Here is a 26,268-nt window from a genome sequence, read left to right on the forward strand (position 1 = left end):
ATTAGAACATAAGTTATGGTGTTACTGGGGTAGATTGGAGGGTGAACCAGTTAATGTGCATGTTACGGTGACAGGGAGGGCTACACACAGCATTAAAACCAAAAGCACTGTGTAAGCCTTGGCTTTCAGATGTCCTGCAATGCAAGTGCTTTCTGCACAAGCAGGGAAAACACGAGATCTATATTGGCACGGCAGGAGAAGAAGCCATCTCCTCATCTTCCGTTTTCACAGCCTTTCAAATCGTCCTCTTTTCTTCTTTCATGAGGAAATCTGGCTTTCTGCATCTAAAATAAACATTCATTCTTCTCTTTGGTTTTCTGCTTCTTTCTTTCCTGACATAATGTTCTTGTTGCTAATGCACTTCACTCCTGAGAAAATTCCTGGGCTTTGGGTTCAGAAGGGGGGTTGTGGGTGGAAATCCCGAACCAAGCAAGGCTCCAGACATGGGGATGCTGGTCTGGGCCAGGATGATATTTCAGGTGTTGTGACTAGGCAAGGCAGAAAGACAGATTTGGATCTAGTCAGAGCTTAGTTCATTTCCGGCTTTATCGATATTTAACCAGCCTTGGATGCTACCCAGGAGGGACTTGGCAGCCAGTTCAGAGCATGGAGCACAGGTGTGATGTGCTCCTGCCAGTTTGCCTTGCTCAGAAGAAGGGCAGCTGTGCTCAGTGCTTGACAATGTTTCCAAGCAGCCTTGCAGAGTAGCCCAAGGTAGAGCCTGCATCCTCAGATTAGTCTTAACATGGCAGACAAAGATAACCACGTGAAAGTCCTGGAGAAAAGAGGTGATCTCTTGGGTAGATCAAGATGAAAGAGCGTTTCCAGCCATTGCTGCTCACTGAGATGTTCAGGACAGTGGGAACATCCATTTACAAAAGACCTGGAGAAAAATAGTACAGGGGATCTTTTAATAGACAGAGTAGGCACTGTCTTCCAATTCTTCACGACTGTCTCCATCTGCCAAGCAACACTGCTTCTGCCTTATCTGGATTGACCTTCAGCCAAATGGCTTTGATCCACAGCCCTGTCTCAGCCAGACTTTGGAAGAGGAGGGGAATGGCACAGTTGGGCAGGGGTAACTGGAGCACAGAGCTGGGCACTGTCAGCGGGTGAGTCTATGGCACAGGGAGATTCTCCGCCCCTTTCCGAGGAATTCACACATCTTTTGAGGAATATAAATTGAAAGAGCAAGGCTGATGGGATGGGACAAGCTGGATATGGAGGAGGCTCTGGTCTAGTTTCTGACAGAATGGAGAGCTGAGTGGAGGCCCCTTGAGCTCTGAACCAGATGTCTGCATATGCACTGACACCAAGATATAAATCTCCATGAAACTCGAGTAATCAGTAAAGAGATTTTGGTAATTAAAAGACAAAAAGAAGGATTTGAGGTGGATGGAAATTTCTATAATTTTTGTGCTCTCCATTTACCCAAGATTTCCCTAAATTACTTTACGACAGAAATTCAACTTCCAATAAAAATCTAAAAATAGCATTATTTTTTGGAAAGATATTCGTGCATAGGTTTTGAGGGCCAGCAGAGGGAGGAAAGGATCATTCAGCCCATTGTACCTAGACTGATTTTTTCAGTCATTCTCATTTTCCTTCAGTAGTGAAGACTATTTTAAAATGGAAAGAGAATCCTTAAAACACTCCAACGTGCTGTAAAACATGATTTTGTGGAAAGCCTCAAACAAAAGTGGACAGCATGCTCAAAAAACAAAGACCTTCTCTAAGAGATTGTCAGAATTTGGCTGCAAATTGCTGCAGGAATTGACATCTTGGCTATCCCTCCTTTCTTCCTTTCCATACCTCAGCAATGCCTATCCTTTAGAGATCTCATCCCTGTTCCTGCAGCACCTCCATGCTCTTCTTCCTCCAATCTACATCTCTCCTACTCTTGCTTTGTCACATCACTCCTGCTCCCAAAGAGCCATGTCTCTCCTAGCACTAATAACAGCACTCCTGGACAGAGGGCTGAGATGAGGGCACTTGGCACTGTATTTTGTCCAGGGGTATTTGTGGCAGCTTGATTGGATTTAATTGCCAAAGATCACGTGCAGTATCATACCGCAGGTGTGAATGGCAAAGTATTAGAGGGAAACATAATTCAGACCAATCACAGATTCAGATTTGCTAAGAAGATACCTCCTGCATGGTTGAAATCTCACTGTTTTCATGCTAGTCTGTCAAGCAAAGGGGAATTAATGCAGAAGATTGAAGAATGTGCGTGTGTGCAGAGGGGAGCAAAATCATCTAGAAATGCCTGGAGTAATATCTGAATTGAAGTGTTTCTATGCAAGTTTCTTTCCTAAAGACAAAGAAACTACTTACAAATATAAAGTTCCTGTCCTGGGCACATATGGCATAACTGCAGGGTAATAAAGAAATGGCCCATTAAGGAATTAAATGCTCGTTTAGCATCTACCATGCCTGCTTTATCTGAGGACTTATCGTAATAATTGTTTGGTAGCATACTAAAAATATGGGTATGTATCTCACCGTAGGCAAAGGAGAGTGATAAGAATAGGTTTTGGTTTTAGACATAACAACACATCCCCAAGAGGCAATCAGTCAACAGGGGGTGTGAGCCAGTAATGTTTTTAGACCTGTGAGATTTTGGAACGACAAGATTTAAGGGCACATTGGACAGTTTCATATTTATTTACGTAACATGTTTCACTGGAACAGATTGCCCAGAGAGCTGTGGGTGCCCCATCCCAGGAGGTGCCCAAGGCCATGGATGGGGCCTTGGGCAGCCTGAGCTGGTGGAAGGTGTCCCTGCCCATGGAAGGTGTTGGGGCTGGGCCATCTTTAAGGTCCTTTCCAACCTAAACCATTCTCTGATTCTCTATTCCAGGCATCAAGATTCTTGTATCCTATCACTAGAAAGAACTGCTTGGGTTGAGAAAATACCAAATGCAATGTTTAGATGCATCTGAAATTGTGGCCCTCCTCTTCTCACTACCCATCAGCCCAAATTGACATCTGTTCGGGTAACTTCCAAGAGAATAGGCAAAATATTAGGTAAGATGTGCTGTGAGAGTTCTAGTAAACTGTGCATGGAACTTTTCAAAGTCAGGAAGATACTGAGAAAATCCTATTTATGTGTAGATATAGCTTGATATAGCCATGGAAAGCTATTCTACATGCATAAACGCACCCACTGCAATGTGTGCAGACTTCAAAGGTCTAAAATATTCCCCCAGCAAGTCCCACACAATTTTTCCTGTTCTGTGCAAAAGACAAGAGGATCCAATCAGCCATTTCTACCACGAAGAACCCTTGGAGGCATCTGGCCCAGCTATACACAACAGTCCATTCGTTTTATTTCCTCCCCCTTATGACAAAGCCTCATCCCAATGCACTGCTACAGCGGTTTGCTGCACAATTTCTTTGTTCCCCTGCAGGCCAGTCCATCTGCCTCCAAGAATCTAGACTTGATCACAAATGTATTTTCAATGCATTGGTGAAAACATTCACTTAAAATTATCTTGTTTTCCCTCGGGAAATTTTCAATTAAATAAACACATAATAATTATTTCCTTTAATTACTCATCTCTGTTTACCTGAAGCTAGGGCACCTTTGCCCTTTTACATATCAGAGAGCCGTCAGATTGATTAATTAGTATTTATTCATTTCTTAGTCTCAAAAATTACCTCTGTACTACGGTCATTTTAAGAAATATTAAATAAATGTCAAAGGGAACTTTTTTTGCTAGACATTTAAAGCACAGGCTCAGTTCCTATGCAGTGCTTCTAATCCAAACCAGTCAGCTGGGGCAGTTATGGAGAGTTACCAACATCGAGAGGATCTGTTCAATTTCCAAGGCTTTCCCTCACTGTACCACGCTTACCAAACACCAGCAGGGTGTGTCAGCGAGTCTTGAGCCAGTTGGGTGGTATGGAAGATGGAATCACAGAATGGTTTGAGTTAGAAGGGACCTTTAAAGGCCATCTGGTCCAATTCCCCTGCAGTGAACAGGGATACCCACAGCTCCATCAGGTGCTCAGAGCCCATCCAGCCTGACCTTTGGGATGGGACAGCCATCACCTCCCTGGGCAACCTGTGCCAGTGCCTCACCATCCTTATTATGAAAAACGTTGTCCTTATATCCGATCTAAATTTCTACTCTTTTGATAGGGATGAGGTTACTTTTTGATAGGGATGAGGTTATTTCTTACAGCCTCATTCTTACAGAATGAGGTATTTTCTTACACAAGAAACCTCCAGCAATGGGATGGAAAAATACACTTCTCTGGAACCTCCTAGGGAGGTCTAATTCAGTTCCCAACCTCTACATCTGTATCCAAGGCTCTGCTGACCTGGAAAATCACAGTTACAGTTAGTGCGAGCAACAGTCATCCACTGCCCAGCCCAAACATCTGTGGAGTTCTGATCTTTCTTTCCTTCACATCCCCCCAAAGCTCCCCACAGCTCCTGAAACCTGCTGCTTTTGCCTTAGCCTTAGAGAGCAGCATGCAGTCAGCTGGGATGGAAACAAGAAAGGGATGGATGATTCCTCTTAAGCCAGTATCAATATGTCTGATAAACTACATTATTATTAATGAAATCATCAATATCAAGCTGCAGCTCCCACTCCCAGCTCTTCTCCCAGACCCTTCAAGCCTTGCCAGATCTCACCTGCCTCCTTCCAACTTCCCACCCAGACCCTGTGATGCTGCACTTGTAAAATGGAATATTGATGCTGTAAGGAGGAGGGCAAATAGAATCAATCTGCCTTAGACTTCTGAGCAGCCTCCAGCACTGGTGAAGCAGGGAAGGGGCTCTGTGACTTTTACCTCCCACAGAATCCTTCCAGGCAGGAAGGAATCCAGGTTGGGTTGATTGTTCTTTAAATCTCTGTTCCATGTGGTGCTGCCATGTAGAGAGCTTTCTTTTACCAAAGGTAATATATAGTATTTTAAATTTCCTACGCATCAATTCACAATACACATCAGCCCTTCTATTGTATCCTAAAGTACTCCATGTTTGCTTCCCTGGAATGCAGTGAGTATGTGAGTTTTCACTAAGTTACGTGATGGTGTTTTCTCCACAACATCACCTCAGCCTTCATTAAAACAAGGTTCCTAAAAGCATTTTCTCAGGCTGGATTTCAGGAAAGGTTTCTTCAGCAAGAGGGTGGTCAGGCACTGGAACAGCCCCCAAGCTGCTGGACTTCAAGGAGCATTTGGACAACACTCTCAGACATACAATCTGATTTTTGGGTGGAGCCAGGAGTTGGACTCACTGATCCTTATGGGTCCTGTCCAACTTGGGGTATTCTACAATTCTATGGTCCTTCCAGTGGAAGGTGTTCACATGTATGTGCAAATCTCCACATGAATGTAAAGTACTGGGAGAGCACGGAACAGATCAGCATCACCTTCGACAGCCAGCAATCAGGATCCAGGCACATCAAAACATGCCATCAAAAGATTTAAGAGATTTTACAAATAAAGCTTCAATAAACATGACTGAGCTGCTCACATGTGTGAAGCTAGTCATGTATGTACACATTTGAAGAATCAGGGCTTATAGAACCAGGACACAGGGGGAGTTGGAAGATAATTATCCAAAGAGACCTACAATAAATATCTGTGGGCCAAACAGCACCATATGTATGGTATATTGATTTGGTAGTAAAGGGATTATTTGAGTGATAGTGTCTATTCTGTATATTATTCAAATACAACAGATGGGAAATTGGCATGCCCTGTAAAATACAAAATTCAATATTCACCCAAGTGGGCTGATAAATTATCATAAACCATTTATGAATATCCCTCAACCATGAAGCCTAATAATAAAATAAAATTTAAAAAATGGAACTCTCAGTCTAGCTCTATCAAACGGCAGAGACAGAGGCGTACTCTGGAATAAGGATTCTGTTCTGTTATCTGAACTGATCCTAGGCTGCATTTTCTTCTGCAGCTTGGTCCCACCAAACCCTATAGAAGGTACATTACCACCAGTAGTAAAAGACGGAGACCATCCTGAAACAGAATGATCATGGGAGAGGTTGGCATGAACTAGTAGGTTTAAAATAAATGAATCTGAAGATACAGCTTCATCATTAGCCTTCTTTCCAATCAGACTGCTATTTACATTGGCTGTGATGTGGACCACGGCAGTCCCTGATGTGTTTGGACATCAGGGCTTCTATGGGTAACAGAAGGGAAAGCCAAACAGCAAACAAACCCTCAGTCCACAGCAACCCACTGGGATGAAGTGCCTCTCTTCACATCCCTCCAGACAAGGGGATGCCCACGCACATAGAAACCAGCTGCGGCCTAACATGAACCCCACAAGCACAGATCACAAGAAAAAAGTAAGAATTCATAACAACTGAAGTATCCAAAAGCCCAAAGGAGGTTGGTGTCTGACCAAAGGAAACTTTTAGCCTCGTTAGGAAGTAGGACAAATTCATTGTCTCTAGCCAGATGGTGGCATTCAGCATAGCCAAGTGTGTAGGAAGGAATTTCTCTCTTACAGAGAAGAGCTCGTACCAAATCTTAAGTGGACAGCCGATACAATGCATGAAAATTAGGAAGGGATGAATATCCTGTCTTCCTTCTGTTAGTTTAGGTGCCTGATAGACTCTTGTCTAGACTGACTTGCTGCACATTCTTGATAAACCTGTTGTAAGCTGTTAAGAGTATTGATAGGAAGTTAGCCAGCATGGTGCCATCTGACCCAGGTCTAGCCAGTTTCCATGGCCATGGCTCGTGATGGACATGCTGTCATTTTCAGTTATTAACCAGACAAGGAAAAATAACCCCACCTCACACTCCTATTTAGAAATAACAATAGAGCTGCGGTGAACAGACAAAGACTTCTGAAGATCTCAACCTCAAGAAGAGAAGCCCTTTGGAATTTCTCTACGTTTATTCTGCAGCATAACTCTTGGAGGAATTCTACTTTTTGTGATACAAGGTTGTATCCAAAAAAGGTATCTAGACAAAAGAACATCTATTTTGAGCATCTCTGCCGAGAAAAAATTAAGGCTTGCTTTCTGCCACAGAAATGATTTTCAGAATAAGGTGGAAATAATTCAAAAGGAATTTATAGTTAGGGGATTAATCCTCAAAGGAGGCAGAAAAATAAATTACCTGATTTTTAATATCTCTTAGCATCCAGCAGCTTCATTCTGATTTCTCCTTGAAAGAAAGACCACCTGTTAGAGCACCAAGATATGGATTTATCTAACAGTCTTTGGGAAAACACACTCATTTTTGCTCTTCAGAGATCAACTCAGTATTGTACATCTTTGCATTTAACTGTTCTATCCGTAAACTGACACAGCTGGAAAAAGTCCCACATATAATGAATATATGATTCCTCTGCAAAACTGACTATATCCCTAGGGTATAAACCCTCGTGTTATTAAATTTCAAGTGTTTAGAGGATGACTACAAATGAGTCTAGGAAGCTGGAATTGTTTCCCTGTCTCTATCATGGACCTGCTAGCCAGAACACTTCATCTCAAGTTTTCTATTTAACTGCCTACACTTTGTCTTTCCTATGGAGACCACATAGTCCTTGAGGATCTCTCATTAACAGAATCTGACACCTCTATGCCCCAGGCTCCAGTGAGGCCATGACTCACTGTAATTGTACAGCTCGTTATCAGTATGTGTGCTAGCTTCTTCAAGGAACATTCAGGAAAGGAAGGGGAAGATGCATGTGCCCTTCCAGTGTTGTGCACAAAGGCTGTTATGGAAGCAGAGGAAACAGCTGAAGACATCCAAAGTCATCTTTGGAATTCAGCCCTGGTGATAATGGTGCTGAGTAGAGCTGTGATACAAAACATTTCATTTCAACTTAAATACTTTACAGATGTGAACCAGACCTCACAGCAGCTTCTCAGGTAGACTTCACAGCAATTTCTCAGGTTGATGTGCCCTGACATCTCTCTCCTCCTTTTGTTTCCTTAATTGTGCGTCTTTGTCTACCACACAAAATCACCAGATTATCAACACAGAGCACCTCAAGAGACCCTCCTCAATCCATAGTAAATGAGTGTCCTGACTTTCAAGATCTTGCAGCTGTCCCTGTTGAGCCTGCTTAGTCTAAGGCAAAGAACTCCATGAAACTCCTCTGCTCTGTTTTGTGCCTTGACTTGAGCTTTGAGACCGCTGGGATGTGGGCTAAAGATACGTCTTTTTTAGAATAATAGAATCCTAGAATGGCCTGGGTTGCAAAGGAGCACAATGCTCACCCAGTTCCAACCCCCTGCTATGTGCAGGTCACCAACCAGCAGCCCAGGCTGCCCAGAGCCACATCCAGCCTGGCCTTGAATGCCTGCAGGGATGGGGCATCCACAGCCTCCTTGGGCAACCTGTTCCAGTGCCTCATCACCCTCTGAGTGAAAAACTTCCTCTTAATATCTAATCTAAACCGCCCCTGTCTCAGTTTACAACCATTCCCCCTTGTCCTATCACTATCCACCCTTGTAAACAGCCATCCCCCGTCCTGTTTTTTGGGTTCCCCTCCTGTTTTCTTGGCAGTGGGTGTCATGTGCTAACAATGGCAGCTGTTTGCACACTACTGATCTCAATCTATGTCCATGAGAATGGGAACCCAGCCCATCCTCGATCTTTTTTGAGGGAATGCCATCTCAAATCCAAACTCTGACCATTGGATAGCCCTGCAAACGCCATACCATCTTTCTTCACAAATGAAGGCTTTAGGCTCTGATGCTCCGCAATGTTAGCTGCCATGTAAACCCAGTCTTTTTCATCCTCCCAAGAACAATTTCTACCTGTTCACTTTGCATGATAGAAGGTCTGGTCACACAAAGTGCAGGTTTGTCTTACTTTCCTGTTACTTTGCCATTTGCTTTACGAACAACACAAATGATGCTGCTTTTATGGCTGTACAGATTTTTGCACCCCAAAGTAGCAGTGCACTGATGTGTCATTGCTATAATTAAGAAATACAAAAATGATTTGTTAGCGAAGAGAAAAAAAAAAGACAGAAAGAAAGAGAAGTCCCCTGCAACATAATTGGTCACTGCTATGAATCTGCACTCAGGGGACAGATAGCACGACCAGAGGTAATAGCTTACACACGTATTCTTGAGCTGTGCAATAGATGGAAAAGTGTCCCAGATGGATTGGGCAGGGGCTTAGTTCCGGGATTATGATGAGACAGTGGGTAATTATTGAGTGGCATTGCCTCAGCGCTGATTATATCTGCAAGCTTGTTCCTTTCCTTCAGAGGAAAGCATTGATAAAGATAAACCATGCTGCTCTATGTCCTTCATGTAGCACAAAACAACACATTTCAATCTAACAGGATCAGGTCTCCACTTTGATCACAATCTGTTACCTAGATGTCTTTGCAAATTAATCAGCCCTGCTTGTTTAGCTCCAGTCAGTTTGTACTGCTAAATTAATAAATGTACTAGGAGCAACAGAATACATAATTAAATTCTACAGTTTAATCTCCACATAATAATTTTGACCTTAGTCTGGGGCCTCTGTTATAGCCAGCAACACATTGAATAGACACAGACCTTGCATTGCAGCTTACACTAACAATCTACCTTGAACGATTACTCAGGGGCACCATAATCAAGAGCTACTAAAATCAGAGAAAGCAGGATGCACAATTAAGAAAATAAAATTGTAATCAAGGCTTCTGGCCACATAAAATAAAAGGGAGCTAATGCAGCATAGGCGTAGATCTATCTCAGAAAAATATAGGAAGATACTCTGCCTTGGCTCAGTTAATCAGGAAAAGTCAGTTTGTATTTCCAGCATCAAACGCAACTGAAAGCAGCTTGAATTCCTAAGATTCTCAGAAGAGCAGAGGGCAAGTAATGTTCTTCAAGGAAAAGTTTTGGAAAGAATGGGCTGTGCCATGAATCTTAGAATCATAGGGTCATAGAATGGCTTGGGTTGGGAGGGACTCCAAGGATCACCAAGTTCCAGCCTCTCTGCCACGGTAAAGGTTGCCAACTACTAGATCAATTGGGTTGCCCAGGGCTGCATCCAACCTGGCCTTGAACACCTCCAGGAATGGGACATCCACAGCCTCTGCAGGGGAATCCTCTGAAGAGGATTTTTGGGCCAGCCTTGAAAAAGATCAAAGACGTCTAATGTTACAGTGAAGGGAAAAGAGAGGTCATTGCTGAACACGCTCCTCACTGACAGCTCCATGTGGAAGGTGCAGGGGGTCGGCATGGAGCTTTTACCTTCAGCTTACCTACAAAGAGTGGATTCTAATGGACTTCCAGAAGAACCCCTTGAAAGGGGGGAACAGAAATCCCACTTTGATGTGTAAATGCTGTTTTAGGTCTCTGCTTTACGTTGTCATGCTCTTCTGTCAGTGTTTACTTGTAACTGTGTTGGTTCAACTCCAGGCTCTTCAGGGCAGGAATAGGATTTTCTGCTTTTGCCAAGTCTCTGCCATACAGCTCCATGGACTACAGCTAAGGACTTTCAGCAATGTTTTAGTAAAATTATATATATATGATGAAACTGTTCAAACCCTTTCCTCGTGTTTACTTCCAGGACACAGAAAACGTCTTGATGGACACCAAGCAAAAACAGACTTTTGAAGGTTATGGATGTTTTCAGTACATAGCATGAAACTCTTCCCAGGACACTTGGTTTGAGCTAAGAGCTTGTTGTGGGCAGAGCATCTGAAGCTGTTTCTACGCAGGGATGTACAGTGGGAATGTATCTAATGGACATCACAGGCAAGCTAGATTTTCCTGTATCCACACAAAAACCTAGCTGATTATTTCTGAAAAGATTAATTATCATGAGCCCTTTCTTTCCACTTGCATCTGAGGCTTCTTGGCTAAGTAATGAAATGAGTCACAGACAATGTCTCGATGTGTTGATGGAATCAGGTCAGTGCTTTGTTGGCTTTTTGTATTGAGCAGTAAGGCTGTAGCACACAGCATAATTGCTAGTAGATATGCAGACAGCAATAGCAAGGCACATCAGATTAATCCCTGAGATGGAACTCCCAGTATCCACTATTAACAGAACCTTTGTCTGCCTTAAGGAGAAAGAAGTGTCTCCAGGACAAAAAGGAGTTGATGGCTGCCATACATTCAACATACCCTGTTGGGCTCTAACATAAAGGCAGTGGTGAAGAATTAGACAATGCTGAAGCTTGATTCAAAATCAGCCCAATTAATCTTCGCAGCACTGAGTGACATAGTTTAGTGAGTATGGTGGTGATGATTTATTTGATGGTTGGACTTGGTCACCTTAGTGACCTTGAAGTCCCTTCCAACCCGAGCCATTCTGTGATTCTATGTTCATTTTGAGGCCAGCAGACTGACAACACAAATGATGTAAAGCTAAAGCAGATTCTGAGTCAGTATGTAATGAATCACTAGAAATTGTTCAGAGTCCTGTTGCAAATGATAAACCAAAATACTTGCTTTAGAAGCCAAAACATCTGAAGAAACTAAAGCAAATCAACAATGAAATTATCTGTCAGTAACTATGTATATGTTTCCTTTAGAATCATACAATCTCAGAATGATTCAAAGGACATCCAGTTCCAACCTCCCTCCCACAGGCAGGGTTGCCAGCCACTAAATCAGGCACCTGATCAGGCTGCCCATGGCCCCATCCAGCCTGGTCTTGAACAACTCCAGTACTTATGTATAAACCCAGTTAGCTGACTTAATGCTCTGTGATTGCAGATAGTATCAGAAGCTTAAACAACAGTTTGGCAGCCAGTGTTCAGTGGGCCACATGACTGGTAACACATACTGACTGAGTTGGGACTCTGTCCCAAACGTAGACTGCAGTAGCTGACACTAGAGTCCTCTGCAGAATAGAATGTAAACAACAATATTTTTCACATACCTGTAAAAAAATGCAATGTGAGCAGTTCAAGTGCAAGGAGCACTTGGAGAATTCAATGCTGCTTAACCTTGGTGGTCAAACTCTCAAACAATATGGAATGATGGCACGGGAAGGTGTTGAATTACAGCCATCAGTGCATCTTCCTCTTTGACTTGCAATAGGATGAGAGGGAATGGCCTAAAGTTGCATCAGAGGAGGTTCAGGTTGGATATTAGGCGAAACTCCTCAGAAAGAGCAGTGATGCAGTGGCACAGCTGCCCAGGTAAGTGGTGGGGTCACCATCCTGAAGGTGTTCCAGAACCATGGAGATGTGGCACTGAGGGATGTGGGCAGTGGGCATGGTGGGGTGGGCTGGGGTTGGGTGTGGGGATCTTGGACGTCTTTCCAACCTGAATGATTCTGTGATTCTATGAAATTCCCTTTCCTCCTCTTTGCTGACAAGGTGTAAAGCCCTATGCATTCAAAATAAAAACCCTGTATTCAAAGACCATGAATTACATGCATATATTTTTTTTTCCCACAGTTTTCAATGCAAGCTCATTTGCCACTTACCTCGTAGCACTTCTCCAGTACTCATCAAAGTTTAGACACAACTTGCTCCTTCAGCCCTGCAGAACTAGAGAAGTGTTTTTGATGTACAGATACTATCAGGAAGAATAGAGTACCTTACTCTACCTCAGACTCATGTCTTTTGGCAGATGCTTGTAACGTCATCAAATACAGTGCTTAATATACTGTAATATAACGTCATATATACATGTAATATACTGTAATAACGTCATTTTTCCTGTGTGCTCCATGTAGAGCAATACAAACTGTGATCCTCCCCTGTAAGCTGTTTCTATGCAATATCTGTTTTGTTTGTTAAAACGACATTAAACACGATAGCAGAGCAACCAGACGTTCTTTGTTTTAAACAGCTATAAAAATGACACATAACTAATCTACTAACAATTTATTGCATTAGTGACTCGTAAGCTGTTACTAATGAGTAACTAGACAATTTAAATCTTCATGTTTACTAAAAAGGGAGAAGAAATGTAAAAAACAGCATGAGGAAGAAAATGTATATTCTATAAAGAACAATAAATGGACACACTTCTTGCACTGAAATGACAACACAGGCAATCAGCCCTGTTCACCATTTATATCAATTATAAACGTAAAGATCAACTGGAATATGGAAATCTCTGGTGGCCAGGAGTATTAAAAATATTATGCAGAATTGTCATGCACTGCTCTTAAAAATAAACTCCAAACCTGTGCGTAATGTTGGAGTAGATAAGCATTTGCAGTCAGGTTGTTGATCCAAAGAGAGTAATTAAAGAAGGTGAGGTCTAAACTTGTCAAAGTCATTTTGCCCTACTTTCCTATTTATAGGTTTCAAAATGGAAAAAGCCTTCAAAAGGATTTGCATCCTAGCTTCCCTCTGTAAAATCCTTCTGCAAGAGATTTGAGAATTAGCTGCTGTGCCTGCAGTATATTAAAATCTTTGACAGCCATCCACTTGGGGAATCCCTGGGAAAAAAGGGAAAAAAAAAAAAAAGAAAGAAAAAAAGAACAACAAAAAAATAACCACCTCACTTTGCTTCAAAAGGTTCCCAGTATCACTTGAAAGCGCAGAATAAATCGCCGCTCTTCAGAATTGTTCCTAAGGCAGTGGGGTCCTTTGGTGGGAAGAGATGTGTGCCAACACGTGGCCTTCCTGCCCACTGCCCACCTGCTGCAGGCTGTAGGGAAGGTGTTTCCCCACTCTCCAAGCACAGATAGAGCAGAAAGGAGAGGCTCTTCTCTCCCTCACTGTGGTTTGGTTGGATGATGTCTATCTGCCTTTTCACTCTCATGTTGGGAAATTATCTTGCCCCACTGATTTTTAACTTTCTTTAAATGCTGTGGGAATCACAGAACCACAGAATCACCGAGGTTGGAAAAGACCTCCAAAATCATCCAGTCCAACTGTCCATCTATCACCGATAGTTCTCACTATTGACAGAAATGCCTTACATGAAAAAGAAAGTTTTTAACTCCAAAAGCTGGAAAACTCTACATTTTTGTTGCTGGATATTTTTAGCAGAGATTCATCTTGAAAAAAAATTAAAACTGTGATTTTGATGGAAAATAATAGAAAAGGAAGAGACAACATTACTGCAAATTACCCAACAGCTACACACTCAGCTACCAACCAAACTTTGACATGGACATTTTATACACTTACCACAAAGACAAGGAATTTTCTTAGAGCAGTTCTCCAATAGACCAGACCTGTGCTTCTTAAAATTGACAGCTGAGCTTTGCTTTCTCCTGTGATAGTGCAGCCAAGCATTTCCTTGGGCTCATAGTATAAACATATGCCCCAGAGGCAAATCATAGAATCATTAAGGTTGGAAACGACCATGAAGGTCATCTTGTCCAAACCCAACCCACCACCTCCATGCCCTCTAACCATGACCAGTGTTCCATGGAGAAATACTCAGCGGACAGACAGGCACGTGCTGTCAGGGACACAACATTATCTGACAATATGACTCTTCACTTCCACTTATCTGAACTTCTCTGTGCTAAGCCATGAAAAGGCACGGCGTTATCTAACGCCGGTATCATAGCTGTAAGCTGATAAGACAAAAAAAAATGATAGATAGTGATGGAAATATTTTGGGAAAGTAAAAGAAAATATAAATAGCTGACTCATTTTCTAAACTGTTGTGATTATTTGGAAAGCAAGTGAGTGAATGGTTTTATTTCTCACTTCCTGGCTCAAATTTTCAACTCATCTTCAAGAAGTTTATTTGTCATCACAAGGATTAAAGGTGAGCTGATACAGGCGTGCATCATAAAAGAAATTGCCTCTGCTTCCTCGCCATTTGACAGTCCTGAGGGATGAGTAATGGAGGAGGAAATGTGTTTTTTATGCCCACACAGAACTTGCTGAAGGAACCAAAGTGAAAAGTGTCATTTAGATAATGAAAAACAGTGTCCAGAGACAATCAGAACTTGCTCAAGGGCGAGAAGATAGCTAGCACATCTCCTTTCCTCCATACTTTTTCTGACTGCGTGGACCAGATTTTAACATCACACAAGTCCACCCACAGCCACCAGTTTCCAACAGCTGAATATATCATAGAATCACAGACTGGCCTGGGTTGAAAAGGACCACAGTGATCATCCAGTTCCAACCCCCTGCTGTGTGCAGGTCACCAACCAGCAGCCCAGGCTGCCCAGAGCCACATCCAGCCTGGCCTCGAATGCCTGCAGGGATGGGGCATCCACAGCCTCCTTGGGCAACCTGTTCCATGCCTCACCACCCTCTGGGTGAAGCTTTATCCAGAAGCTTTGTGTCATTTTGTACACATTTTAATTCTCCTTTTTTTTCCACTGCTGCTACATTCCAAGAGAGCATTCATCCCACAAAGCCTTATCTACAAAGGCCTGTTTAGAAGACACAACTCTGCAGCTCCTTAATAACCTGAGAGGAAAGTCTGATTTATTTGTTTGCTTTCGTTATATTTTATTTCTTAATTCATACACTAAATTATCAGAGAAAGAAATGTTTAGAAAAGAAAAACCCACTCCTTACTACATACGGATGTCTCTAATAGAGATATCCCCATACCCACTCACTCCACCTTCAGTTTAAATGAGCCTTCATCCTTATTTGCTGCTGGTTGGACTAGATGATCTTAGTGCTCTTTCCCAACCTTAATGATTCTGTGAGTCTATGATTGTGCATCGCTCCCACCAGCTCCTCACCTGGTGCAAACACTGGCTTCACAAACATGGCACATCCCTGAGTGCTGGCCATTTGACAGCCTTTTTTACCCCAAACATCACAAGTATCTTGACTCGAGAGCCAAAGGCTCTGAAAGAGGACATAGTGACATACTGGTGTTAATTGTTCTGACAAGGACCCTCTGAGCAGTGTCATTGGAGGTGACAGTCCCTGCCAGTCTCCAGCTTAGCAGCAAGGTCACTGGGGAAAGGCAGTTTCCACTAATGCTGTCGGGCAGTGGCTGTGCACAGCTCAAATAGGGCCAAAACCTTCTGTTCACGGACTGTTCCAGTGTGACCACAATCCATAGGTAGTTCCAGAGTGACCACCATCCCTGGGGACAAGACATAGCAATAAGAAGGATAGGTAGAGCAATGCACTTAGAGGTGTCTATGTTATTCCTCTTCAGATGAAATCAAATGAACAAACAGATAAAACAAATGAAAATGAAAAGAAATAAACAAAAACATGGAGGAACGAGAAAGGGTTTCATTTTCAAAGTATCTCTACTAACGAACTAGCAAATCTGTGAAGCAAGATGACCCTGGTCAAAGCAAGTGAGCCTTGGATGGAGCCCTCCCTCCATTTCTAAGGCTTCCCTTGTTGCCCAAAAGCACAGTTCACCATCCCTGACCTCAGAAGTGAATAGCTGGGGAATGTCTCAGCTCAGGCACCTGAACACAGCTTGCACACGGCAGAGTTTTACTTCTCAGCGCACTCAGGAATGTGGCTTCCTGCTCCCATTGCAGCAGCTGTATGGGAACCAATGTCAGAGACATTCACTTGGAAAGAGGATACTGTGCAAAGCAACGTGCAAATAAAAGCCATCAGCAAGGAAATGCAGCACCGTGCTCCCTGTAAGTTCAGCACAACACTGACCTCCTTCCCTGGAGCTACCACTCGCCCAACAGGTGATGTTTGACTCGCTGGTCAGGAGGTGACAATGTGCTAGGAATAGGAAATTCCTTTTTTTTGTATTCCTTTTCCTCTGCTATTCTAAGGGTTGAAAGGGCCACCATTTTAAATTTAATTTACAGGGTATACTGTCTATCTGTTGGAAACACGAGGAAGCAGACCTTGTCCTAGTATTTATCAGACACATGCCGCCCATCTGCTTGAGCTGGGTCGAGGAGGATTTGCTGTTAATCCTTCAGACCCATCTGCAGGGGGTTCAAAATGCTGACCAGAAAGCTAGACAAGATGAGGTTTATTTAATTAAAAAAACTGCTCCGGAGGTTACTGGAAATCACTCTGAAGAAGAAATAGCTTTTGATCATGTCACTTCTAGGGGAGGCGGGAGGGGAAGGGGAGGCGGGCAGTGTTTTGCATCAAAATAAGATTGTGACTATGGGTAAATAAGTAAAATGATAGATCTGAGCTGAACAACCCCGTGAGGGGACATTGCTATCTACCTGTTACAACACATGGAGGGAAAACAAAGCCCCTGCTTCAGCTTGGGTGTTTCACCAGCACATTGCAGGGCTTGGCCTCTAATCTGGGCCAAGTATGAAAGGCAGAAATTGGGTTACTCGTGCATGCACACACACAGCACACGCATTAATCTGCAGGTTTGTTTGCGTGGAGAGACAACCTAGAAAACAACTTCAGAACTGCAGCAGGTTAGCACTGCAAAACCCGGCATTTACATCTGCCTGCTCTGTGGAAGGAACACCAGATTTTGTAGAATTGTAGAATTTGGGGGGAAGACAGCTAACCTGAGCTTTATTGCTTTAACATTTAATATCAGCTTTTCATAATCAGGGCTACCACCATGCAGATCCATTTATGTGGAAGTGAGAAACTCCAAAATCCCAGCTACGTTTCTTGCCGTGTTGAAAATGAGCATCTGTTCGTAACGATATTACTTCCAATGAAATATTGTGCATGCGATGGGTTTAATGCAGTGCTGTCTTTGGGGAGAAGTGGTTTTCCATGGGAACAACCCTTATACTCCTGATTGTTTTTCTATGGCACAACAACATTTGATGTAACTCATACAGACAATTTGTCCCAACCTCTCCCAGGGCTCTTCACCTAACCTAGAGGGGTCCGCAACTATTTTCTTTTTTTCTTTGCTATTTCTTTTAAGCATAAACATCCACAGGCATCCAACAGTGACATTTCTGACCATAAGCTGGGAGACACAAGGTTTGGCATTGTGGTCCAATACTCAGCGCACCGGTAACATAGAGCTCCATCTACAGACCAGGGGCACCCATCCTGCAGAAGGATGGATCTCAGAAACCACCTCCAGAAACAATCTTATTCCCTTGCAGAGTGGCAAGTAAAGATCCACACTGCTTGGGGTCAGAGAGCAAAGCCTTCTGCTTTGTGGCTGAAGATAACCTCCCAGCAAAGTAAATTTTATCTGCTGTAAATTATTCCTTAGCTTCCCATTGCAGGATTTGCTCCACCTGATTCTGGAGCAAGTGGTGCTGCCTGCTATCAGATAGAGAGTTAGAGGGATGTCTGTTTTGATTTATGAGAGAAGTTATCGTGGAAAGTGCTTGGGTGAAGAAAGAAAATCTCGTCCAGAGATTGCGAAGAGGGAAATTCACTGTGTTTCCTTTATGATGACCAGGTTAACCAGCTATGCATTGATTGTACAGATAGAAGGCCTCTAAAGTTGGGCAGGGCCACTACACATGTATTCTTCTCTGGACATACAGCTTCAAATTATCTGTGGGTCTTTCGTTCCCCTCCCCCAGAGCTTCCCAATCCACATATTTTTACTTTTTACTCAGCAGTTCCTCCAGTTGTTATTCTCAGTCACGCAAATGTGGTATTAACCCTTCCCAACCACTCACTTCATGAGTTCATAGCCAGAGCTGTGTGAGCAGATCTGAGCCCAGCCCCATGCTCGCTGCCCCAAGAGAAGACAGCACTGCTGCTTGAATTCATCTCACCAGTTCTGCTGGCTATTACTTCAACTTGAAACATGCAGATGTGGAATTCAGGGCCATGATTTAATGGGCAATATAGGCAACAGGTGGATGGTTGGACTGGATGATATTTCCAACTTAAATTGTTCTATGACTCACCCATCACTGGCAAAAAGGAATACACACCCTAACTAGCTTTGGATTTAAGGTCCTACTGAGCTTATAGTTGTCAGATGCTGGACTGAGAGTCAAAGCCACTGATGCTGACAGCACATTCTTTCTGCCTTCTCCATGGCAGGGAGTGTGTACAAGCACCTCAAGTCACAGCAGTGTCCACCAGGACCCCTTTGAGGGGTTTCAAACCTCTGTGAAGCCCAAACATCACAAGGCAAAACAGGGCTGAAAGGGAATTCTTAAGGAAAGTATTTAAAAGATGGCAAAGCCCACTTTCTCAGCACAGATACTCAAATTGCGCACGGGTCCCGTATTTACACATGCAGAGTTGAATTTGTACATGCAATTAAGTTGATTGACATTTTCTTACTGTGTAGAGACCTTCATCAGCAAACATTTGTGCAAGAAATCAAGTGAGTGATATTTTTAAATGCCCACCCTGGCATGCAGGAGGAAATGGTAAGGAAACAGCAAGGACACAACTTCTTAGATGAATTCATCTGAACACTTGTCAACAAATGTAATGAACAGGAAATCAGAGGAGCAAATGACAAAAGCCATTGGTTCTGGGAAAAGAGCCTAAGAGATGGTGTTAAAATTGGCTCAGGAACAAGCACAGATCACCTGGTATGTCACTTTTGTCATAATTAGTTGGCAAAGAAAACAGCAAAGTCAAAGTCACAGTGGTGCACCGCAGCCCTCCTGTTAGCAGAGCAAGGCTATCGATCCCATCACTCATTTATTTAGGAGGCAGAATTTTAAAGAGGAACGAGAACAGAGTCACCATCAAACCAGTTGTCAGCTGGATGTCACCCTAGGCAATTAGCATGCTCCTAATGTGCTACAAATTTTAAGCCCAAATTCTGTCCTCGGATGCTCGTGTTCAGCTCACACTGACTTTGCAGAGCACGTGGTTCAGAGAGCAGAAACAACAGAAGATCTGCAGGTAGATACTGCAGAGGCTTTAGACAAAGAGCCTGGGCTGGGAGGAAAGGAACAGGAGAGCTCTACTACGATGCTGCTAACAGAGCAGGAGGCGTGGAATACCCTCCCTGTCAGACTGAGCAGGCAAGGCTGCAAATGTGCCCAAAGTAGCACTGGAAATGGGATGTAAATGCATTTGTAAGCACTATAGGTAGTTAGCTATTAATAAATCTGGGCTTGATCCTTTGCAGGTGTAAGTCGTTCAAATTCTGCTGATTTCCTTCGTTTGTACCAGCTGTAGATCTGACTGTGCGTTGTTGTTAAAAACAATAAATCTCTTACCTGGGCCAAATTTGGTTCTCTGTTGCTGTGACTGGATTAGCTCCACTGAAACTAATGGGAGAAGTCTGAGAGATGTGGGGAATGTGGGAAATGAGAACAAACATGGCTGCTACATTTGTTAAAGTAGAAAAGAAACACTTTTGCATACACATACAAGCATATCTGTTGCACATTGGATTGATTGGACATTTTCCCTTAGAAAAAAGGGAAAACAAACTCCTTTCCCTTCAGAGAATGACATTTTGTACAGAACAAGATTTCCCAAAAGAGAAAAATGTTTCCTAGAAACGTTCCAATCAGAGATGTTCCAACCAGAAAACCAGTAATTCTTCTTTTGTTCTATGTCTGCCTGAGTCAGCATACTGTGCTACAGGAGACTTGTGATTCCTCCAAGTAACTCAGCTACTGGAAGAAATAAGGGCATGTTACGGTAGAATCAGTTTAGCTCATGGTAGGCTTTCCTGGGATCGCAGAACACACATAGCTACAGCTCCCATTCAGGCAGAAGCAAATGATGATGACCTGATTCAAGCAAAACTCTTTCGTTTTAGCTCAAAATGTCAACATGAAATGCTCTGACATTTGCAAACAAATTCTTTTTAGGAACTATGTGTTCCAATTTGAGATGAAAACAAATATGAAAATACCAGAATTTCCCATGGGATAGAAATCCGGTTTTCATCGAGAGATCTCTATTGAGAGGTCAGTACTTTATTACAAAGCCACTACTTTCTACAGCTATGCCTGAATTAAAATAAAAGATGGTCAGGGACCCAATTCTCATCTCACAATTGGATGGCCAACTGTCTTCCACCAGCTGGCTCCTCTGCAACTGTCATGGGCACAGAAAGTTGTAGAATCCAGAACAGAGCCAGAGAGTGACAACCACAGTACTGAAGGACAGAACTTTCAGAAGTCTCGTCTATACATCTGCACAACGAAGGGGTAATTTCAAGCTTTAGATCAGGTACCTCAACATCTTATCCAGTCCAAGGCTGTACATCAGCAAGGGTGGAATTTCCACAGCCTTCCCAATCCCCTTTTCCAGTGTGAACTGGAAAAGTTCCTCATATGAACAATCTTTTCTTAATACCTAACTGGAATTTTTCCTGACGTAGTTTATGACTGGTGCCTTTTGTCCATTAACGCCAAGAATAATCCATCTCCATCTTCTGACCATGACCTCTGAGGCCAGTCTGTAGACCGACCCTCAGCTTTCCTTTGCTCTGGCTGAATAAACCCAGCACCTTCAGTCTCTCTGTGCTGCAGGTTTCTGATCACTTTGGTGGCCTCTGCTGGACTCACTCCAGTTATTCAGTGTTCCTCTTGTAGTGGAGAGCCTGAAGGCATACACACAACTGCATATTTAATTGGTGAGTGGCATGGACAACAACTAGGCTGATGTTTCAACTTGATCCTTGCACTTCCCTTACTTAGCAGTGACATTTTCTAACTATTATTAGAGTGACAACACTCCTGGATTGTATAAGTCATCTCAATTCTCTAGGCTCCAAAACAAAGACAGGCTGGTTTACACCAGCTCTAGACAAGGCTGGCTGTCTCCTCAGCACCTTTGTTACCATTGCCATTCGAACAAATGAAACCATAATTGCAAATCACTTACCTGCTTATTTCGTGTAGCAAAATAGCCAATGACACAACCAATGTTCCTGGGGAGAACAAGTCAGTTCATGGAAGTCAAAAATGGCACTTGGAGCCATAGATTGTATTTGTATATATGTATAGAGTGCAAATACCAGTGTATGTGCAGAGAAAAGTAGGAGAAGTGAGCATTCAGGAAAGGCAGTGTGCAATTCTCTGCACCAAAGCAGAGTCATGCACAAGCCATATGCATGCATGAATAACCACCACAACATGCAACTGCCTTCTCTTTAGAACTCAGTCACAAGTCTGGGCACTAATTGCTTGTCCCCACCACATAAACTTTCCTTTATAAAAGCTGCTCCTACGCTGGGATACCTTTGGTTGCCATTAACATCGGATTTCCATGGGATACTCCACCTTTTTGCCAGAGGATGAGCTCCCCTTGTTTCTTTGGGAGTCCCCTGCTTTCTGTGCCTTGTTACTAGTGTTGCCTCTGGCCAACTTCCCAGACCTTTGATACCTACAGAAAGGCTTTGAGGGAGACCCTAAAACCCCCAGAACATGAAACTCATTCCCAGTTATTCATCCCATAATCTCGTCTACTGTTCCAAAACATATAACATTGACATTTCAGCCATATAGATGAGACAGCGTTGACTAAATCTAGATTTCTACTTTATTACAAGACACCACTGACCAAACATGGGTCTCTACTTTGTTAGAACAGTGATTCATCTCCTATCTCTAACTTAATAGAGTTGATTAACATTTGGATTTGGCAATCCCTTGATTAAACATGATACCCACAAGGAAGACAGTAGCAGAGACCAGCTGCCAAAATGGGAACTTCCTGTCCAAAAATATAAAAGAAGGAGGAAAAAAAACAATAGACAACAACCAGCTCTTTCATCTGCTTCCTATGAGGACTCTGTTGTGTCTGTGTCACTGTGCAGAAGGCAATAAGAGACGATGTCGACAGATGGGGAGTTGAGGACACAATTCACCCAGCCTTCAAGAAAGCTTACAGTCCCGTACTATACATTAATCCACAAGGTCAGTAATGGGGAGGAGGGGAGACACTAACCGTGTAAGCAGATAAAGAATTAAGATGGAGGTAGCAGACAAAGCGGGCACGTCTGTAGCATTTAGTGTAGATGGGGGAATCTGGTGGAATGTCACAGGGGGCATTTCAGCTGCAGGGCCCTTTGCCAAAGGCATGACCAAAGGGAAAGAAAAGAGCAGAAGGAAAGAAAAGGTGCAGGAGACACTCATCCAAGTGACAGCCAGTGCTGAACAGGGAGTAAATTAATCCTGGATGACACTGACAGACTAGGATTAAGTAGCTCACCCATGTCATTAGGTTGCATGCACATATAGATGAGCTAACAAAGATAGGGACAATGCTTACCCCAAATAATTGAGGACACGATGAAAAACAGGTCAGAGGAAGGCTGCAAAAATGGTAGATCAGGAAACTTCCAGAGAAGACTTTCAAATCAGTCCTGTACTCAGTCATTCCCTTGCCAAAGCATCTATTCCTCCTCTCATCATCTCTCCTCATTTGCTTGACTTTCCTTTCATTCTAGTTTCTCTCATTCTTGTCCAAAATATCAGTTTTCCTAGATCTTCCACATGTTGTCCTGCTCTCCAGTTACTGTGTTACACCCCAGCCTTCCACACACCTCTGTCAAGCTCCATTTCTTTCACAAAAGCCATCACTATGATTCACCTGCTGAGAGGTAACTCAACTTGGTGATCTTACCCATCTCTTCCAACCTCAATGATTCTATGAAAGCTTCACCTCAGTTCTGTGGTTTATTTCCCCCTGCCCACTGTCAGGCTTCTACCTACTCCCCTGGAAACCCACCCCAGGAGTTCCTCTTTCTGTAAAGTGGTAAAGCACACACAGCACAGCTTCTCAGGTTATGGTTTCAGGACTTGTTTAAGACAAGCACTGCGACCAATAAATAACAGGGCTGAAATTTTCCTCATCGTCCTTCACATTGGTTGATACACCCAGAAATTAATTATTGACGGAATTGAGTTGCAATTCACTGCAGGGCTGCAAGGACTCCAGAGTGGGTGCCAGGGAGGAGGCAGAATTGCATATTTAGGAATGGAAACGGCATCAGGCTCAGCTCTGATTGAGAATACTGGGAATAAGAGTAGAACTTGCACATAGTGCTGCTCTGTCCAGAGACTCGAGTGAGGCTGTACTTGGAGCTTCTTGCAGTGCTCACTTTTTCAGGGCCCTTAGCACTACCTCCCAGGGAACATTCACTCTCCTACACTGCAATAACAAAAGTTAAGATGGTTAACATTCACATCTGTGTGAAAGTGGGTTAAATCGCATGTTTGGTAAATTAAAAAAGGATCAGTCTCACTCAGAACTGGCAATGAGATAAGACTTAACTACACATCACCTAAGTGAGGAAGAGAAAAGTGCTATTTACCTTTTAAGACTCCCGCTAAAGGCATCTCTGTTAAAGCAGATACATTCATCAAAGATAGATGTATACCCTTTTGTTTCAGGTTTCCCTCCTCGAGACTGTTGTAATTAGCATTGCTTAATGCAGCTCAGCTGAAACTGCCACTAATGCAATCCGAAGTTGCTAAATGCAATGTCATTGTGCACCATAACGAATGTTTGCTGAAAGATCAATAGGTGAGGCCAGTGTTAATTGTTAAATTAAACATAAACATTGTCAAAACACAGCTATCATTATTCTTCCACCTGATGACATGAACCTGGAGATTCCTTGGTGACCCTTATATTCAGGCTCTGCAACCTTCAGGTGCTTTGCATCAGATTATCTTTACCTTATGCCAACTTTGTGTTTTAATTGATCAGTGTAGAATACAGCAGGTTGCAAAACTCAAGATAGGGGTGAAAACATCTATAGGGTACCTGGGAACATCTGTGGGGTACAGGGAAACTTGGAGTTAAACGTGTCACAATTCAACTACAGCCTTCGTGGTAATATCCACTTCTACCTGCTTGGATTACCTCCTGGACTTACCATTGGAGCACAGTGTTTCAGGCTACATTTTTCAGATGCTTTGCCAACTGTTGGGGTTTGGTTCCTGCTAACTGGTCACAGGAAGAGATGTAGATCCAGGGATGGATAGTGAACATGATGCAGGAAGCCTCTGACTTTCAACATAAACAATACTGAGTTCCAGCTCAGCACAAGAACCATTGCTCTCAGTAACTAAATGTGAACTTACCTTGGCTTTGGCAGAGAACAAGAAATCATTCCTGCCTTGCTGTGCTGCTGCAGACAGTTAGAGTTTGCAAAGGCTGCAAATGTAATAACAATAACAGGTATTATTTTCTGTATGTCTTAAGAGGTCAACATCACCAGGGATTTTGAAGGGCCATCCTAAGAATCGTTTCTGATTCTTTACATCACAGGGAATAAAACTGCACAGATTTCATTGGTTGTCAAATACCATGTTGGAACCATCCTTTTTTTTTTTTTTTTTTTTTTTGTCCCATTTACAGTGGTAGAGTCTGCTGCAGAGCCCCTTCCTCTGACAGTTAAAAGCTTCCTTCTAACTTCCAGCCTTGATTTATTCAGAGCCAGTTCCTGCCTATTTGTTCTTGTGCCAGCATTTCAGCTTATATAGCTCTTATCCCTCCCTCGTGTTTACCCCACAACGCATTTCTGGAGAGCAGGCCTATCTCTGCTCAGCCTTCGTGTTATTAGGCTGAACAAGACCTGCTCTTCCAGCCTTCTTTCATAAAACAGCTTCTCCATTTCCCCAGTCACCCCAGTAACCCTCCACTTGGAATCTCAAACATGGGTAACCACAGCTGTCCCACTTAGATTTTCCTTACACAACAACATTAATGCTACTATAGTTCTACAATAAAACAGGTATCAGCCTGGTTGCATAGCAGTCCATCCTCATTCATCAAGCACTTAACTGCCTGTCTTCTAAGTCAAGGTATTTGTCATTTAAGGCAGCAACTTCCGTCACTGGTCCCAGTGTACACCGCTTCTGTGCTTCATAATACCCAAATTCTTTGATCTGAATCAACGTTCCCAAATCAGCAGTTTGTTACATTAACTCAAGCAACTCCATAACCATTTGCCAGTTCCCTTTTTCTCCAGCCCAAGCTGTTTGCCATCCACGTCCCTTTGACTACTCTTTCTGCATGGCAGAACTCGTGTTTTAATTCCCATCTTCAGCAACTTTACAAATTCTCTTTATAGCACAATACATTCAATGCTCCAAAGGAATCCAGTGCCAGGGAAGGTTCAGGTTGGATATTAGGAAAAATTTATTCTCTGAAAGAGTGGCGACGCACAGACCTAGGCTGCCCAGGGTGAGTGGTGGAGTCACCATCCCTGGAGGTGTTCCAGAACAGTGGAGATGTGGCACTGAGGGACGTGGGCAGTGGGCATGGTGGGGGTGGGTTGGGCTTGGAGGTCTCAGAGGTCTTTTCCAACCTTGATGATTCTATGATTCTACAATTACACAGGTCTTGATTTCAGCTCAGTGAAAGCTCTCAAGGAGCCTGACACAATCTATCTTTCACTTACCCCACTTTTCATGTGCCCTTATGCATTGCCCTTATGCGTTCAGTTATTTCAAAAGCTGCTCTACAGCATTGCATAGTACTGAGGTACAGCCAGGAGTTTCTCTAATCACTTTCCAGCAGCTGCCCCATCCATTATTACAGGTGCTGTGCTTGCTACTTCCCAGACAAACGCACACAGGTTTGAA

The sequence above is a fragment of the Meleagris gallopavo genome, chromosome 5, assembly GCF_905368555.1.
Source record: "Meleagris gallopavo chromosome 5, MGAL_WU_HG_1.1, whole genome shotgun sequence".
Classification (NCBI taxonomy): domain Eukaryota; kingdom Metazoa; phylum Chordata; class Aves; order Galliformes; family Phasianidae; genus Meleagris; species Meleagris gallopavo.